The sequence below is a fragment of the Gambusia affinis genome, linkage group LG08 (assembly GCF_019740435.1).
Source record: "Gambusia affinis linkage group LG08, SWU_Gaff_1.0, whole genome shotgun sequence".
Lineage (NCBI taxonomy): Eukaryota > Metazoa > Chordata > Actinopteri > Cyprinodontiformes > Poeciliidae > Gambusia > Gambusia affinis.
This window is the reverse complement of record NC_057875.1, coordinates 2083658-2102098: the sequence shown is the minus strand read 5'-3', so window position 1 is coordinate 2102098 and position 18441 is coordinate 2083658. Positions and strand designations below refer to the sequence as shown.

The 18441-nt window shown below is 37.2% G+C and overlaps 2 long non-coding RNA genes across 2 annotated transcripts; one reads left to right on the top strand and one right to left on the bottom strand.

Moving 5' to 3' along the window:
* Positions 1-2451: 2451 nt before the first annotated feature.
* LOC122835492 lies at positions 2452-3957 on the bottom strand. Its single transcript, XR_006371318.1, has 2 exons — positions 3895-3957; positions 2452-2835 (listed from the first exon to the last, which is right to left on the bottom strand). It is a non-coding gene; the product is annotated as an uncharacterized LOC122835492 (long non-coding RNA).
* Positions 3958-6009: 2052 nt separating this feature from the next.
* Positions 6010-9312, top strand: LOC122835348. Its single transcript, XR_006371298.1, has 2 exons — positions 6010-6141; positions 7888-9312. It is a non-coding gene; the product is annotated as an uncharacterized LOC122835348 (long non-coding RNA).
* Positions 9313-18441: the final 9129 nt, after the last annotated feature.

Sequence of the window (18441 nt, the reverse complement as noted above, 5' to 3'; positions counted from 1 at the left end):
GTTGGTCTATGTAAAAATGTAAATTTTAACACATTTATTAGAAGAACACAGAAATGGATCTTGAATTGTGAAAATGTGATTTGACTTTATTATCATCAAAAGCTTCGTCAAACTTCCTTTAGTTCTGAGAAATTTTATGTTTAACTGAAAAAAACCACATTAAATGAAGATCCTGCTGGTTTCAAACTGATTTTTGTCACAACTTTAGAAGAAAAAAGGAAATAACTTAAAAATTAAATGATAATATGGGCCAGAAAAAATCAGTTTATTCCTTTGCAATATGTGTTGGATTTTTTATGTGAATTTTAAGATATTTATTAAAACAAAACAGAAATAGATCTCGAATGATCATATTTGTTCTGCTCACGTTTGACTCATCATCATCAAAAGCTCTGTCAAACTTCCTGTTGTTCGGAGGTTCATCCAATGATCAAACACTTTGCAGAATTGGTGACCTTCAAGCCCCAATTAAGACAAAAATCAGGACAAAGTCAACCCTCTGTTTTTTCATGAATAATTATTCCAGTGTCCAACTTGTTAATTGGTCTGAAAAACTGTGTGATGAGTATGTGTGTGTCTGAGTGACTGTGTTATTATCCGACAGGAGAGGGGAGAAGAGAGCTGCACTCTGCAAATTATTTGTTCAAGTTCACTACCCGGGTCGCCTCGAGCACCACGGCGATGCAAAGCAACAAAGATTATGATTTGAATGACAAAAACACAAAGCCACCTGTCTGCAGAACAGCACAAATGGAAGCACATTTGCCTATCAGGACAAACACCACAGAAAGGGAAGGGAAAACAAAGAACAAACAATTTAATTTGCAAAAAAAAAAGTAGCAAGGCTTCCAATGAATCCTGTTTGTGTTTTTCCTTAAAGCAGCATAGTACCAATCAGACATTTTGATCTATTTAAATTAATATACAAATAAACTGTTGAAGTTTATTTACTGCATTTCCTAGGATTATTCAAAGAAAAAGAGAAAGTAACATCTGGAGGATGCTACGCTCAAGTTGTGCTTTGTGAAAGGATTTTATGTGATAAACTAAATCAAATTATTGAATTATCTAACTGATTGTAATGTGGACCTCCATTCTTCTGGACAGACAGGAAAGCTGCTCTGAGTTGATGTGAAGATGAACTGATCTAAACCGATCTATCACAGGAATGATAAAAAACTAAAATACACAAACACAAAAAAGGAGTGTAACAGAAATGTTTATTCTAGATAAGAGAAGGATAAAAACTGGATGCTGCTTCTCCATGTTTGGTTCTGGTTCTGGATGCAGAGCAGAACCAGAACCATAAGACCTGGGAAAACTGGGAGGCAGATACAACAGCAGATCTTTAATGTATTGTAGTGTTTAGCCGTTCAGTAATTTAAAAACTAACAGAAATATTTCCAAGTCTGTCCTCTGAGCTACATGGAGCCAGTGGAAGTTTCAGCAATCAGAGCAACTAAAGATAAACACATGGATGAGTTTCTCTAGGTCTTGATGGGACGTTACTCTATTAATCCTGGAGACGTTTTTCAGGTGATAGAAGGCCGACTTTGTAATTGTCTTTATGTGACTCCGAAAGTTCAGCCCAGAGTCCAAGAATGTGACAAAGTATGTATGTAAGCATCTCAACATTTCTGAGTTTTTTCTAGGAAATTTTAGATTTTTGGAGCGCAGAAATGTCTTTGTTTCTTCTACAGCCTTTCTGAGAATATTTGTAATTGAAAGAAAAAAGATTTAATTATCTATTGATTAGAAACATGCAACATTGTACATAGAAGGATATGTACAATGTTGTACATTGTTCTCATCCACAGCTGAGCTTCTCCACGTCCAGGACAGACGCAGTGAAGGAACAAGGAGCGCTTTTATTTTTAAATTCCCTCTGAGCGTATTAATGGACAAAAAAAGGAGTAAATTTCTGACAGAATCTAAAAGATTTTGAGATTAATCTCAAAAAATTTCTAGAAAAAACAAGGAAATTTCTGAGCTCCAAAGGGGGAAAAAATGGCTGGAAAAAATGAGCAAATTTTCAACTTTTGGACATTTTCCGAGTTTCCAAAGGTGAAAATTTCTGATTTTAGAAACTCAGAGAATAATCTCAAATTGTCTGAGTTTTTTGGCTGAAATTTACTCCTCCATTTTGTTTCTATCAACAGTGACCCTCGCACACCATTGTAGAAACACAACGTTGGAGATGAGGGGTCATGCACCTGTTTTGCCTCACCTGATATTTGCACTTGATGACAGGAAGGACATCAGTGTTTATTCTGCTTTCTGTATTCAGTAAGTGTGTGCATGTGTTTGCCTGCGTGTGGGTTTTATCTTCCCTCGGGTTCGAGGGAGAAAAGAGGGCTTATCTAACCATGTGAGCCTCGTGACAGCTGTTGATATTCAGAACATCATTCAGAAATCCACAGCTGAGCTTCTCCACGTCCAAGACAGACACAGTGAAGGAACAAGGATCGCTTTTATTTTTAAATTCCCTCTGAACGGATTAATTTAAATGTGTGAAGGCGGAGTGGTCTAGTGTTTATTCAGGGCTGATAGTTGCTTTGCCCTGCTGAGATAAGATCTGTCTAGGTTGATGCAGCATGTGTGAATAATGCATTAGAGTTAATGACCCCTCCCTGACCAGGAGATGGACAGAAATATCCCTGACGTCAGCCTGGATCCTCACGGTAGCCAGTGGCTCAGAGAGAGGATATTAACTCTGCGGAGCGTCTCGGGGATCCGCCACATCTCTCCGTCCGCCTGTCTGTCTCTCTGTCAGGGGGAGGCATCTGTGTCACACTCTCCCGTTCTCTTGTCTCTTCGTGGTGACGTGACGGGCATCTGTGAGTGAAGAGGAAGGAACTCACAGATCCGTAGATCATGAACAAAGATGTATTTTAACAGAAAATGTTGTTTGTTTACATTCATATGTGGAATTTTCTCAACCTTGTAATCTAGCTGAGGGATGTATCACATTTATCAGCACAAATTTTATTCTAAATAAGCAATTTGACCAATATATCATCATATTTTATTCATTTTTTTAAAGCTTTCAAACAGTTCCTGCAGATAATGGCAGGAACTTCCTCTGATTTTGCGTCTGGATTCCTGAGATTGGACTTTCTCTCTTCCATCCATCCAGACAAAAGACGAGGCATGTGCGGTAAACAGTGAGTCAGCCAACAAAACAGGCTTTTTGGAAGTAGACAGCTCCACAAACACAACAAGACGCCCGATTGTTTCCAGCATTCACATTTGCTCTGACAGAAAGTGGAAGCTAAATATTTAATCTGCAGCTATACGGTGAGTGAAGAAAAAAAGCGGCAGTTGAAAGATTTCCTAGATGGTAACTCCGGTAGATTTATTAATAATTTAAAAGGTGGCCAAAATATTCCCTGCTCCAGTTTTGATTTGATAAAACATATAAGAAAGCACACGATGTGCTGTTTTCATTTATAGGTTTCATAGTTAATTTAATAAGACGTTTTGTGTTTGTTGGTTTGTTGTTGTGAATAAATGAGGGAAGTTCTTATTTTAATGAGTTTGGTCAAAGTATAAAAAGTTACTTCTCTTTAAAGTATAACCCTGGAAAATTTCACCAAAGTGGGCGGAGCCAGGATACGCTGAGGGGCGTGGTCACGTGTGAGGGTAAAAGCTCCATATCCGAGCTTCAGGTGAACTATTTCGACTTCATTTGTGCTCACAGCTAAAATGTGACACTTTTTTCTTCGGTTTATGACTTCATGTTGTATCTCAGAGAAAGCCACGATTTATATATAAAATATATTTAAAAATATCTACTATGGTCAAAACACAATTCTTATGAAATCTAGAGACTAAAGAGTGAAAAAGATTTTGTATGCTAAAAACGTTTATTCTTCTTAACCATGAGGTTCTTACCTTCACAAACTTTATTAAATGAAACCGTCCTCGTAACTATTTGGTCATATGATCAGTTTTTTTTTTTTTTTGTATTTTTTTTTTTTTTTTGCCGTTTCCTAGCAACAAGAGGTGAATTTAGTAACCCCAGCTTCCAGTACAGCTGTAACCAATAGGAAAATTCAACTGCTTAGGTACAGCTTGACCTAAAGAGGGCAGCACTGAGACGTTTTCAGGCAAATAATACAAAATCTTCCTTTTTAGATGTGGAAGAAAAGTTGAGAGAGAGGGAGGCTGACCTTTACACACAAAGACACCTGATCTCATTCAGCCGACCTCAACTGTGGTTTTTATCCAAATTAGCAGCTCTAGCTCCATAATCTTCCATGTAAATTACATGAAAAAGCAATCAGATTCATGTGATTTAAAATGATAAACTACTTGTATTCAAAACAAACACCTGCAGGTTTAAAATAAGCATAAAAACGCTTAAAGAGAGCTGAATTCTCCAAAGAGCAAAAGCAGAAATAAACATATTTACTCTCGCCCACATGGGGGGAAGAGATGAATGTAAAATTGAAAAGGATAACTGAGCTGATCTGGATCTGTATTTATATCAGGAATAAACCAGTTAAAGCAGAATTGAAAAGGAGCGACAGACACAGAAGAGGTTCACAGAGAAATGTGTCTTTGTGCAGAGTCCCTTGGTTGTGTGTCGGGAAAATGAAGCATTAGAGTCTGCATGCCAGAGAAAAGATGAAAGGACGTCTGACTGCAGTCACCGAGATCTCCTCCTCCTCTATTTGATCCCATCTTCATGTCGGCTGTCTGACAGCGGAGCAGGGAGCCGAGGCCTCCGTCTGACCACTGGAACTGCAGAGAGGACTGGATGGTGCACATTTATAGTAAATTTATAGTAATAATTAAAACTAACGAAATAATGAAAACAGAAATTGAGAAAACATTTTCAATATCTGAAGTGTGCGGTTGGAATGACATAGCCTATATGAACGCTAAGCAGACGGAGACAAAAGCAGGAAGTGAACTACAGTGCAGGGCATTCTGGGTAAATACAACCAAACAAATGTGAGAGTGTAGTGCTAACTTTTTCCAAAAACAAAAACGGAATCCTGCAGCTGTTAAAATCTGACATCACTCCTTTTGTGTTTATGTTTAGTTCAGTCTTCTTTGAGGTTTTCATGTCGTTTTCTTCAGTCTTGGTGCAGCGCCCCCACAGGCGAGGAGGAGAACAGACTTTTCCAAGGGTTTGGTTGGTTTGACTCAGAGCAGTGAGAAAGAGAACCTCAACAAGTGAAAATGTCACAAATGTTTCAGCTTTAGTCCTAAATCGAACCCAGTCTAGATCTCAAATCACAAACATATAAGAAGAAATTCAGAGGAGAGTCCGGCATCTGTCAGTATGGAAAACATTATGAAGCCATTAAAGGCTTCGAGTCTCAGAAAAACATTATTCACCAGAATGGAACAGTGGAAAACCTTCAGAAGAGGCCAACCAACCAAAATTACTCCAAGAGCGATCCACGTTTGCTGCTGGGTTTTCCTGTGGGGTAAAACAGCTGTAGCCTGATGGTCTGGGACAGTTTTACTGCTTCAGATAATTGCTGAAACCATCAATTCTTTCTGGAAATGATCGTATCTCACACCCCAAAGTCTCTATGCCTGACATTCTAAAATAAACTGTACAAAATAATTAAACTCTGGTAACCATTGTTTGTCTTATTTTGTAGATATGTGATTTGTTGCAGCCATGTTGTGAATGCTGAATATTCTGGTTTTATTTAAAGCATTTTTGACAGAATCTCTTACAATTCTGTAGTGGCTCCAAAAAGACAACCAAGTCTTGGACTGAGAATTCCTGAATGTGTGACTCCACCTGGGTTTTTTTGGTTCACTATTTATTTTGTTGGAAATAGACTGGGTCCAGATTGAAAATTCTCATGTAATAAACCAAAGTTTCATTTTTTAATGAAACTTTGTTATTTTGGTATTTTAAATGAAAAAAAAAAACCCAATGCACATGAAACTGTGCATTTCATGTACATGCACATGAATGCAGTTTCACACACAGACAGACATGTAGCCTGGTGGTCCTCACCTGAGCTGCAGCAGTAATGGACTTTATTTATGACAGCTGCTGGAACCTCGCCGGCTTTCTGCACTCCGCGGTTCATGAGAAGGAGCGCAGACTAATGACACCTGGATATGTCCCACCAAGCTGCCACAGCCAATTACTGAGGCAAAAGTGAGGTGAGTTTTGTGCTTCAGATAAAACTGGAAGATTTATTACTGAAATACTTTTATTGAAATCTTCACCATTTTTAGAGTGAAATTAAGTAGTGCATGACAAACTTAATAGGCTCAATTTTGTATTTAGCTTAGATGAACATGCATGAAAATTCATATTTTATTGCTGGAATATGACAATAAGTATGTTGACTTTCATGTCCAGACTGCATGAAAATCCTTTCCATCCTTTTAAGTACAAGTAGTAATAATCAGTGTCCATAAATTTGTAATCATGTCAATTGCATTTAAACATAAATTTATATGTCAACAAAATAAAAAATGTTTTCAATTCAAAAGCCCTTTTTGCAGCTAATGTATTGAATAAGTAGACATATGAGCTCAACTACAAAATATATTTATTATTTTTAATCTGTTTGCTCTATCTGTATTAGTATTTAATCTGTAATACTATTATATCATTAAACTTCTTTAGAAATGTGGACTGTGGACATTGACATTAGCATTAGCGTCTTTGCTGATGCTACATGTTTAGCATTGAAATGCTATTTTAGGCTTGAATAGCTTCACTGATAAGCTAATTCCTTTTAGCATAACCTGAACACAATAATAATCGTTTCTAGCAACTCATCAGATCGTTTTTAGAAGCAAAAATCAACCCCCAATGAGCCAAGAGAAGCTACTTTATCGACTATTTGTTAGCGGATGTAGCTTATGCGCCGGGGCTTACTAGAAACATGGTCCGGGATGGAACCTTTGTATGCGGTGAATTATTATTATTTTTACCTTGTTTGTGAACACAATCCTGACCGATCATCTAAAGAAAATAGGAAACAAAAAATGGCCACTCGTGTATCTACAGTGTTTAAAGCTGAAAGTGGTAAGTGTGACTAAGCTCAGCTGCATCTGGAGCAAAATAAAGTGCTTTAACATTAGATTGGAATATATTGATTTTTGTAAATGAATGGTGCACACGAGGATTAAAAAATAAATCAGATTTTTTACTCAGAATTCTGACTTTAATCTTTTGAGATCAAAACTCAGAATTGTGAGGAAAAAGTCAGAATTCTTTAATTTTCAGTGGCCCTTATCCTCTTTCATAAAATGGGCATATTTTAAGGATTTAAAAGTTATTTGATGTCAACGACAAGTTTGAAATCAAAACTTTTAATATTTTAAAGTCAATCAAAAGTAGAAATGTTAATTTGACTGAGACAAGCTGAGCCCAAATCCAAGAAATTAGGAAAGTAAAAATGTTTAGGGAAAACATTTTTCCCTAAACATATTTCCCCAGTTTAGGGCAACATTTACCAAAAACCCAGACATGAGGACTGAATAAACCTGGAAGGAGTAGAGTATGCAGTTGTTTGTTCATCACATAAAAGCCTAATAAAATTATAAGTTTGCTATAGTAAAAATGACAAAATGCTGCTGTTTCTCCTCTTGTTGGTGATTTTTCCAACTACAAACATGTTTTCTTTGATTTCCTTCTCTTTGGGCGTCCAGTTTCCAGCCTAATAACTAAAAGCTCTTATTCCCTGTTACACTTTCTGTAATGAGGCAGGTTTATGGGCTTGGACCAGAAAACCTGAAGGCATCTGAATCTGTCAACACTTTCAAATGGAACTTTGTTGAAACTACCATCCAGCTGATGTTTATTGGATCAGTAAATCAGAATAGTTGTATTTTTAGCTGCATCTCGTCACATAAAAAGGTTAATTTGGTTTGATTTGATGTCATGTTTTGCAGTTTATGTTGGGAATGTGGGAACGTTTTGGGATCAGTTCTCCAGCCCACCTAAGCAGCACAGAGAACCAGAGGAGGTAAATCGATTAAAATCCCATTAAAGTCAGAACCATCACCGTGGTCATTACCACGGAGGAGAGACGACCGGCGATGACGGCGGATCAAAGAGGATCTAATTAATTCATTTACACACTCTGCTTATACTGCAGTCTAATGGGAAGTCCTGCTTTAAGTGAAACATCTCAGCAGAAACTTCAGAAGCTGAGATGGAAATATGAAGCTCATCAAAGACAAGCTACTATTCAGATTATCTTAACGATGCTGAAACAAAGTGCAGCACTGCAAAAACACGGAATCTTACCAACTATTTTTCCCCAGTTTTAGTCTTTTCCTGACTAACATTTCCTCTCCTTCACTGCAAAAACACAAAATCGTAATCTTGAAACAAGACAAAAACCATCCACAAGTAACTTTTTAACAAGAAATAGCAACTTATTTTAAATAAAAAATAATCCTTAATATTGATGAAAAAGTAGTTCTATTGGCAGATTATGTCATTTGTAACATGGAAAAATGTCTTGTTATAAGTGAAATAACCTGGGCGTGCTGTGGCAGCGTGGGGGATAGCGCGACCCACCCTTGGAGGCCTTGGGTCCTCAACGCGGCGTCACGGGTTCGATTCCCGGACCCGGCGACATTTGCCGCATGTCTTCCCCTCTCTCTCTCCCTCTTTCCTGTCAGCCTGCCGTCATGTAAGGGACACTAGAGCCCACAAAAGACCCCCTGGAGGGGAAGAAGAAATAATAAGTGAAATAATCTCCCAAGGAAAGTCGTACTTTTTCATCAATATTAAGAAATTATTGTACAAAACAAGCTCCTTTACGCTTTGCTGAAAAGTTACTTATAACACCACAAAAAGAAGACGTGATCCAATTTTAAAAAATGTTAATTTCCTACAACTAATCAAATTAAGTTTATCCAAGTAAATATGTTTAGTTGTCATGTTAAACAAATGTAAACAGTGTGACAAATGTAATTTGATTATTTACAACAAATTATCTACATTTTTTTAAATTGGAGCTCCATTCACTTTTTTTTTTCCAGTGAAGTTAGTTCTGACTTATTTCAGCTGTACTAGAAACAAGACCAAATTCACTCAGATTTTGTTTTTTTGCAGTGAAGTAAAGAAAATGTTTGCAGCTTTGGGTGTTAGTTGGCTGTAGAAAAAAATCCAAAAAGGGGAGAAAAGCCAGAAAACCGCATGAGGAAAGGATAAAAAAGTCCAAAAAAGGAAAATTTCCCAGCTTCATCTCCCACCAGTGGAGCTGTGATTAGGGAACAACAGACTGTGATGAGTATCGATCCGCTCTCAGATGGCTTCAGGGACTAGAGGCATGACAGAAACATGCCATGTTGCTTCCTCAACCCGGAGAGGAAGGGATGAAGGAATACTGGCTTTATAACAAAACACAAAGAGTTTCGAATGTAGGAATGAACCTGAAAGATTTTTGAATATCTCATCCTTTTCTCCTCCTGCTGCTGTCCTTCTCGTCTCTCCTTCAGCGAGAACCAATACATGCTGGAAATACATGCAGCATCGAGTGAAATATTTACACTCTAGAGTCAGGAACTGATGCATGGCTTTGAGTTTAAAGATTCCCTCTGACCTCATCACCGACTGCAGAGCCTGGCCTCGTAATCTGGCTGGATTTGGGTGAAAGTGGAGATGTAAATGGTTGGAGAGCAGCTGGTCAGAGGATGTTTGGCAGGTGACAGGATGAGGCGGACAGAAACAGAGGTCAGATGAAGAAGAACAGATGAGCTGATGAAACGTGACAGCAGCAGAGTCTTCCTCTGCACAACTGTGAGCTCCAAATGGAAACCTATTAGACCCGCCGCCGGCAGCAGACCTTCATGGTTGGAAGACACTGTGGACAGCAAAACGCTGCGAGACTCAGGAATTCATCTGCTCACACAATTACTCACTGTAATACACAACTTCAACTGTATATAAACACATAAAAATAATATGTTTTCTTATAGAGTCACAGGTAAATATGATCAATGTCTGACCTGTTTCTGTCATCTAATCAGTTTGGATGAGAGCCTGATGTGATGCAGGATATTTAGATTGATGGAATAAGATAACTTTATGGAGAGGAACAATTAAAAAGATTAGATTTTATGTTTCATAGGAAATAATTTGATTTTAATTAGATGTTGTCTTAATTTAAAAATGTGAAGAATTTATCATACTTTATAGTGACGATATATAAATAACTTATAAAGCGTCTATTGCAAATTTAAAAAAATTACAAAACCTCCAAAAGATCTACAATAATTTAACATATTTTCCTTTTATTTAAATAGTTTGCTTTATGCATTTTTTTTATTGGATGAGTAAAAACAATTTAGGATTTATTTTTGTTGCTATTATATTTTTATTCATGTATTTATTTAATAGATTCATGATGCATCCTTTAAAAATAATGATCATTTTAAAATGTCTATGTTGAAAACATTTTGGGGATTTTCAACATTTTTTGTCATTGATTGTGATTAATTATATTTTTCTTAGGTTTTATTTACTTGTCAATGATGGTTGAATTAAAATAAAATGAAATAGTAAGTATTTTTTATTTTATATGTTTTGCACAGATTTTTGTAATCTTTTAACTTCATATTTATGAAGTGAGAACTCAAAAAGGAAACCAAATCATAAAAGTTATGAAACACAATAATTCATAGATTATTGATGTTTCTATGATCTTTTGTTGTTTTTGTTCTCGTACATTTTAGCAGCATATTTTTTATTAAATTGTGACACTGTTGTGTTTTTTTCAGTCTTGTCATCTTCAGAGCTCAGGTTTCTGAAGATGAGTCGATGTTTCTCATTGCTGCAGCGCTGCAGGGTCAGACTAACACAAAGCCGGACGTTTGTGCGACTAAAACTCTCAAGCTTTGCAAATCAAGGTCAATGATTTAGTTTACATCACCCAACTATGCTTGGTGTTCGTTAATGAGCGCTGGTTCTCGGTGTTTACCTAATCACTTTCCTATCTGATAAGCCTGATTAACTCTCCAATCAGTCATGACTGAGGAAGAAGATAACATAATGACAGGAGGCAGAATTCGGCTGCTGCTCTTCTTCGGAGCACGATCAGGCTGGAAAGGACTTTCTCATCCGGAGAAACAAGGCTGTCGGGAAATTTTTCATCTTGGAGGTCATAATAATCAGAAGACCATGAGGGTCACTCTGATTTATAACGATACAGCAGCAGCGGCGTGTCTAGAATCTACAGCAGGGGCACAAACTGTAGAAGGGTAGCGCACTAAAATGACCGTTTTAACTAAATGCATAGCAGACAGACTTGGATTAAAATAAACTGCACTGCAAAAACACAAAATTTTACCAAGTAATTTTGGCTTAGCCTCTGGTGCAAATGTCTTAGTGCCCTTGAAATAAGACAAAATCAACTCGGTAAGAAATGGGGGCCAGTCAGATTTAAGGGGTGGGGCTGTGGACACAGGTGATAGCAGATGATACATCTCCTATTTTTTCTTCACAGTATAAAATCACTGTTTAACATTAAAATCTGTGTTTGTAATCCTGTGTTTGATTGGACATATGGTTGCATTTAAATTATTTAGCTAATTGCTTAATAAGATGAATATTTATCCCTAATGTGATGGAAGAAGTTGAAGATTGCCAGAAGCATTTGTGGGCGAGGAGGAGAAAGCAACATGTGTGTTTGTTGAGCTGGTTCCTCAAGGTCCATTTAAGATGCGATGTTTAATCACGGCAGATCGTTACGGCTGCAGTCGATCTCCCACGATAAAACGTTTGATCTTCATTTATTGGTATTTGGAACAGGCTCACAGCGAGTCCCGGCCTGCAGCAGTAGTAGGTGGTCTCATTACCCCTAAAAAATGAAACTGAACAGAAACCCACAACGTTCCAGCTTCTGAACCAAACAGGAAAAAACTTAGAATACAAGACAAAAAACAAGCAAAAAAAGGTTCTTCAATAATATTTAGAAACTTATGAACCTTTGTGAATCTATAAAGGTTTTCATCAAATTTAAAATGAGCTATTTGTTATCAGTTTCTATAATTAAAATGATTAGTGATTATTTATGTAATGGTTCCTAATTACAGGTTGAATATATTTTTTCAGGGACAGCAGTGCAACACAAATAATCTGACAGTAAATCAGACTAAACTTTTGCTTTTTGAGGTCAGATTACCAAAATTATTATATTTGATAAATGCTAGGATAAGGAGAGAGATAAAGTTTAAGTTTTTTTGTTTTTTTTACTTTGTTCAAATTCTAAATTTGATATCATTTTAAGGATTTGATAAAATTACCTTTGAACTGTTTGATTTGGGTCAAACCTTTTATGTTTTCTTCCAGAACCTTTTCACTATAGTTTTCTGTAGTTCTGGTCCATTCATCCTGGCAGAACTGGTTTCACTGGGGAGGTTTGTAAATCTGCCCACAAATTATCTATCAGATTGAGACTTTATGATGGCCACATCAAAACATTGACTTTGTTTTTGTAATATTTCACAGCAACATCTTGATCAAATGTAAAGCTCAAGTTAGCTAATGATACTAGAAAACCTTTTAGTTTAGAGGAAACCCCTCAGATGGATGCATCTTTTTGAAAGTTGCAAAAAAATTAGATTGATTTCAGAACTTCTATACAAAAAACTAGAACATTTCTGATATCTCAGGCACTTTGAGATTAATCTCAGAAGTTTTCTAGCAAAAACCTGGAAATATCTGAGTTTGAAAAGTGAAAAATTTTCTTCAAAATTAGATTAATTTCAGCAATTTTCTAAAAAAACAAAAACAAAAAAAAACAAGGATCATAAAAAGTTGAAAACCTACTAGAAAAAAACATTTTAATTTTGAGATTAATCTCAGAATTTTCAAGAAAATAATCCAGAATTTTCTGAATTTCAAAAGTCGAAATTTTTTTAGTAAAGTTTTGACTTTTCATACTAAAAACTTTTATGGTTTTTTACTAGAGAATTTCTGAGATTAATCTAAAAAATTTCTGAGTTTTTGGTATAAATGCACTCTTCCAGTTTTTTTCTTTCCCAAACATTTTAAATAAATGGATCCAAACAAGACCCAAACGTCACATGGAGTAGAGCTGGAGTGATTTCTGGGGGTTAAACTGGACTCTAGGTGGCGCTGCTGCTGCTGCTGCTGCTGGACATTTCAGTGTCCTGTTTAACCTTTGTTGCACACACACGCTCATGTGCACACGAACGCAGGCACCTCGGTCATGCCAAAACCAAGAGTGACTGAGGTTGCCATAGCAACATCCCCACCAGACCGGTAATTACAATTAACATCCCATCTAAATGACCACCTCTCCCTCCTCACCCCCTCAGTCTCTTGGGTAATTATAGACTTCAACTCTGCTCACCCAAGCGCTGTGGTCGCCTTCCTTATGTTTTACCGCCAAATAATCCTGTCTGAAAACAATAGAGGCAAAAAAAAAGAAAAAAGAATTGTTTTCCTCCGGGCTAAAAGGCTGTTTCATTACATTAATGCAGCCGTGTTATCATCAGCACCTGAATCAATATGCTCTGCACATTTGTGCAATGAGCTGTTGAGGGAAACGTTTTCCTACGCTGCTGCAGGTTCACTGCATTATGTTTACATGATGCATTATTTAAACATGAGTTGATTGCGTCATGTAAATATTAGTTGATCGCTGCAGCATGTTACAATCTGCACAGATTTAAAGAGCTCAATTACAAGGAAAAGCTCTCATCTCCTCACAGCTGAATGGAGGTTAAAGTTTAAAAAAAAGGAAAAGAGGTGAAGACGGAAGGTTTTATGTGCTGCAGTAGCGCGCAGAGAGAAATGTGCTTGCTGTTATGGCCCAGGCAGACAAGTGGCTTTGTCAAATACTCAGTCATGGTGTCACAACCTTTACAGCAGGAAATGGAGACAGAGGGAGTGAGAATGAGAGTGATACGGTGGGAGTGAGAGGAGGAGAGAGGAGGAAGATGAACACATCGACTTTCTACTTAAAACATCGTTTAAATGACAAATTAAAGCAGTTTAATTTACACCTACTGGAGCAAAAAAGCCATTATTTTTATTTCTTTCTCCTGTTGGTTTTCAGTTTGTTGGTAATCAGGTTGTAACGCTCAGTTTAACAAACAACTGGGATCACTGGCAGCAAACAATAATAATGTAAAGGTGACCTGTTATGCTTCATTGAACAGGTTAGGACAGATCTGTGGTTTATACAAAACATGCTCATTACATTTTTTGCACAAAATGATTCTTGGATAATGAGATTATCCAATGAGCTGAATGAGCTGTTTTAGGGCTCTGCCACTTTAAATCCAAATGAGCTGTTGCTGGCCACGCCCCCAACTCAACGTTTACACTCACAAGTAAAAATGGCTGCAAACAAATGCACAAATTTACAACCATGCATATTTGAAAGTCATTAGCATACATACATTTGGGTTTTTCACTATGCTTTACTTTTATTTCGTTCATTTCAACTTTTTGTTTGTCTAATTCAGTTAGTTCTAGTTTTTACAGTGTGTTTGCTAGTTTTCATTAGTTATTTGTGAAATATTGTTTTGCTTTGGCTTAAGTTTTATTAGTTACAGCAGTAGTTTTAGTCAATTTCATATCTGTTCAAAAAGCTAATAAATAGATTAATAAAAATTAAAACAAAGGATATATAACTTTAACATGTTTTAGTTCGCTTTATAAACACCAAACACACAACGTAGTTCTAGTTAGTTACACTTTTCCTCCATTAATACATTTTATTTATTTCCGTAAACAAAAACATTTTAGTTTAGTTTTTTTTATTTTATTTTAGTTAACTGTAATAAGCTTCAGCATTAGCAGAGCCTCCTGCTCAACCAACAAGTGGCTTCTGGACAGAAAGTCAACAACAAAACACTTTGTCTTGTCCAGCAGCTCTGCTGGGGTTGCTAGGTAACGGGGCGGTGCCTGCTGGTTCGTGACTTTACATTCTGGAGGTTTCATTTTCTGGACACCAAAAAATATTAACTTATCACCACAAACCAGCGCTGTTTTTTTAAAGTGCTGAGACTGTTTTTGAAGGAGTAAAAATTTGAATTGAAGAACAAAATGTAAATTTTGTGTAATACTTCCCTTTCAGTGGTCTAATTATTAAGAAAAATAGATTCAGACTAAAAAAACAGGAAGTTCTAGTATTTCCCAACATATACATAAAAAGAATCAAAGATAGAAGAGAATCAAATGTTAAATCAAGGTTTGAAGAGATAAATTGAATTGTACAGAAGGTGTGAAGAAATGTGACAAAATGGGAATCAGAGAGAAAAGTGTAACTAACTGAAAAAGTGTTTTTCACTCCCTGTCATCCTGACGGCCAGATATACAGTCCTACTCCCACTCCTCCTAAATGTGTCTGTAATGCAGAACGCATTGAGGTGACATGGGAAAAAAACGCAGTCCTGTCCGCGCCTCCATCTATACATCACACCTCACACCAACCCAGCAGCTCTCCAGTCGTCATTTTAACTCCTCAAAGCCTGTCCTGTTGCTTTCTTCCTGTCCAGCCTGGTCAGTGGGATCGCCTGTAAATCCTGAGTCCCTCTGAGGATGGGAATCTCAGACAGGAGAGAAAATCTCTGGAGGAGTAGAAAGTAAAAAGTCTGCTTGTTTGCACTACATTTTCCAACAAAAAGTTGCCCAACTTGTCTGTCTCTCTGAAACAGACAAGTTAGCCTAGAAAAAAATATTAGAATCAAATGAGGCAAGTCTGCAGAAACAGTGTGTGGCTTAGTGTTTGCAGCCAAAATCCTACATTTTTTATAATTGAATTGGACTGTATTGACCCACCGGGTTTTGTGTTTCCGTCTTAATTATTTCTGGGTTTATTTTTGTTAGAAAAGGTCTTGCCATACTTGTTTATTGCCATTAGAGCGTTCACATATTGGTTCATTTCTTTGTGTTCTGTTCTTTATGACCTGTTAATCTTCTCCTCCCTTGTGGTTAAAGCTACATGCACACAGCAGGGAAATACAACTCATATACAGTTTTCCTGCCCAAATGTGACTATTACATGACTTTTTCATGGCAGTCCAAATGACCCAATTCTGATATTTTCATGGAAAATAATTTATATGTGACACTGGGAGCGTACGCCCATATGCCACCCATATGCGACATTTTCTCTGCAGTCACAATATTTATATCCAAAAATAAATCAGATTGGAGCCACTTTCATATGTAGAACTAAATTGCATCAGACAGTTTTCGAAACGTCTGCAGTCTGAACGACTATCCGACCTTCACATTGTTGATGTGAGACATGCGCCATAATTCTGCACCAGAAGAAACCAGACGGTAAATCTGGATGTAAACAAAGTGAAAATGATAATAATGAAGTGATGAAAGCTAGGGTGACCAGATTTGGGTTTCTGAAAAGGAGGACACTTTTTTTTTGGTGGGGGTGGGGGTGGGGGGGGGGGATACTTTATAAAAAAAATAAAATAAAATAAAATAAATAAATAAATTGTGTCTCGTTACTGACCTTATACTGCTTAACAGTACGGAAAGCAAAGCTGCCTTCTGCTGCAGTGACGGCTGCACTGTCTGACTTTCTTTTCTACTTTATCAAGGCTTTTCTTCTTTTGCTGAATTCACGTGCACTTGCAGGTCGTTGGCACCTTTATTTGCCACAGACACATAAGTGCCTACCTTACACGTCAAACACTCCGCCTCATAGGGATCACGACCTTGACGAAAGCACGGGAATCTTTTCTTTAATTCCTCCGTAAACGTACACTTTCGTTTAGGCATTTTTGCCGTAGAATCGGCGGACACACATGTTCTATCGCCTGTCACACTTAAGGTTTAACTAGTCTAGCGGCCGGTGTACAAGTCAGCTCAGCTATCTTTACTTTTCCCACACACACTCGCACACATAATGCAACGTGATTGGATTTGGGGAGAAGGGCGTGACTAATTTGCCATACAAAGAAACCTGGAATGGAGTAGTGGAACGGAGTGGCAATGTAATCACAATGCACTGTAAGCTATGTAATGTGTTTTGAGGCAGTTGACCAAAATCCCGGACAATTTTTAAATTCCCCCCGGACATTTTTTTAGGTCTGAAAAGTAGGACGACATGTCCGGGAAAAAGAGGACGTCTGGTCACCCTATGAAAGCAGTCTGAGTCAGTGAACGCATCAAATCACAACTTCACCACTCCTGGTCCGACTCCACATCCAAACAGAACCGGGTCAGAAGCTGCAGTCATTGATCCGCTAAAGGCCGCCGCTGTCAGCTGGGTTTTCTATTTATCATCTTCCTTCATTTTATTATGAGTCTGTGACGATGCTGTCGGCTCCCATTGCTGAATAAACTATAGAATCCATCCGTAGATGGCGGCGGCCATCTTTACTGACGTAACCAAAGCGTTCCTGGGTGACGGCTACGTTCTTCTTCTGCGCATGCGGGTTGCTTTGGGTTCGTGAACCATTCACACAGAAGTCCAATTGTGCTCACATTTAGTTAGTAGAATGATCAACTATGCAAAAAAAATAATAAAAAAAAGATTTCAGAAAAAAACAAATCAAAATTGAGCATCAAGTTCAACACGTGATGCTCATTTTTGAAGACTTGATCCAACTCAGTTGCACATCCCTTGGATTGTGAATCCGATTTGTCTATTTCTAATGATTGCACAGCATTTTTCTGTTAGTCTGATACTATTATTATTATTATTGTTAATCTTATTTCTTTATTTATTGTTTTTAACACTTTAAGAACTTTTTCTGTGAACCTTTACATCTGTTGCTGCTATTCCAGCTTTATTGATCCTCTGCTCGACAATTAAGACTTTCTTATTTATTCTATGACCTGCTGTGTGAATTTAGTCTAGTTCACTTTATTTTGTGTTAATTATTCTCCTTTCCTCAGTTTGCCTGTTTCCTTTCTTCCCCAGCTGTTCCTGATAATCCTGATTAACTCACCCATCTTTATTCTTAAACTCACTGGTTGTCATTCTTCAAAGCTGCTTCATTTGCTCTTCACTGCTTGATATTGAAAATTCATTTAGTTTCTGAACCTCAGATTTATTTTTTGGAGTATTAAGCATCTTTATTTTTGCTCCACCTTTGACTTCCTATCATTTTAAACCTCCACATCCGTTTTATGACAAGACGTTTGTTTAAGCAGTCGTGCATAATGAGAAATAATCAGGGAATTTTAATTTAATGAGAGTTAAAAAAACACACACAAAAGCAGTAGCTGTAACTAAATCTGCATTCTTTAGCTTTCTTTTCTTCTGGGAATCATTTCAGGATTTTTGCAGACTCTTCCTGAGTCATCATGACTGCAGCAGTAAAAGGTCATGTTCATATAATCTACTGAATATAATGAGGCGCCTTTAAGAAATTCAAGAGGACATGCCCCCTCATCACTCTAGAAATGTAATTAATTATGTTTATTGGATTGATTGATTGATTCAGGTGGCTGTCAGCAAGGTGTTTTTAGTAAAGGACCAAGATGCA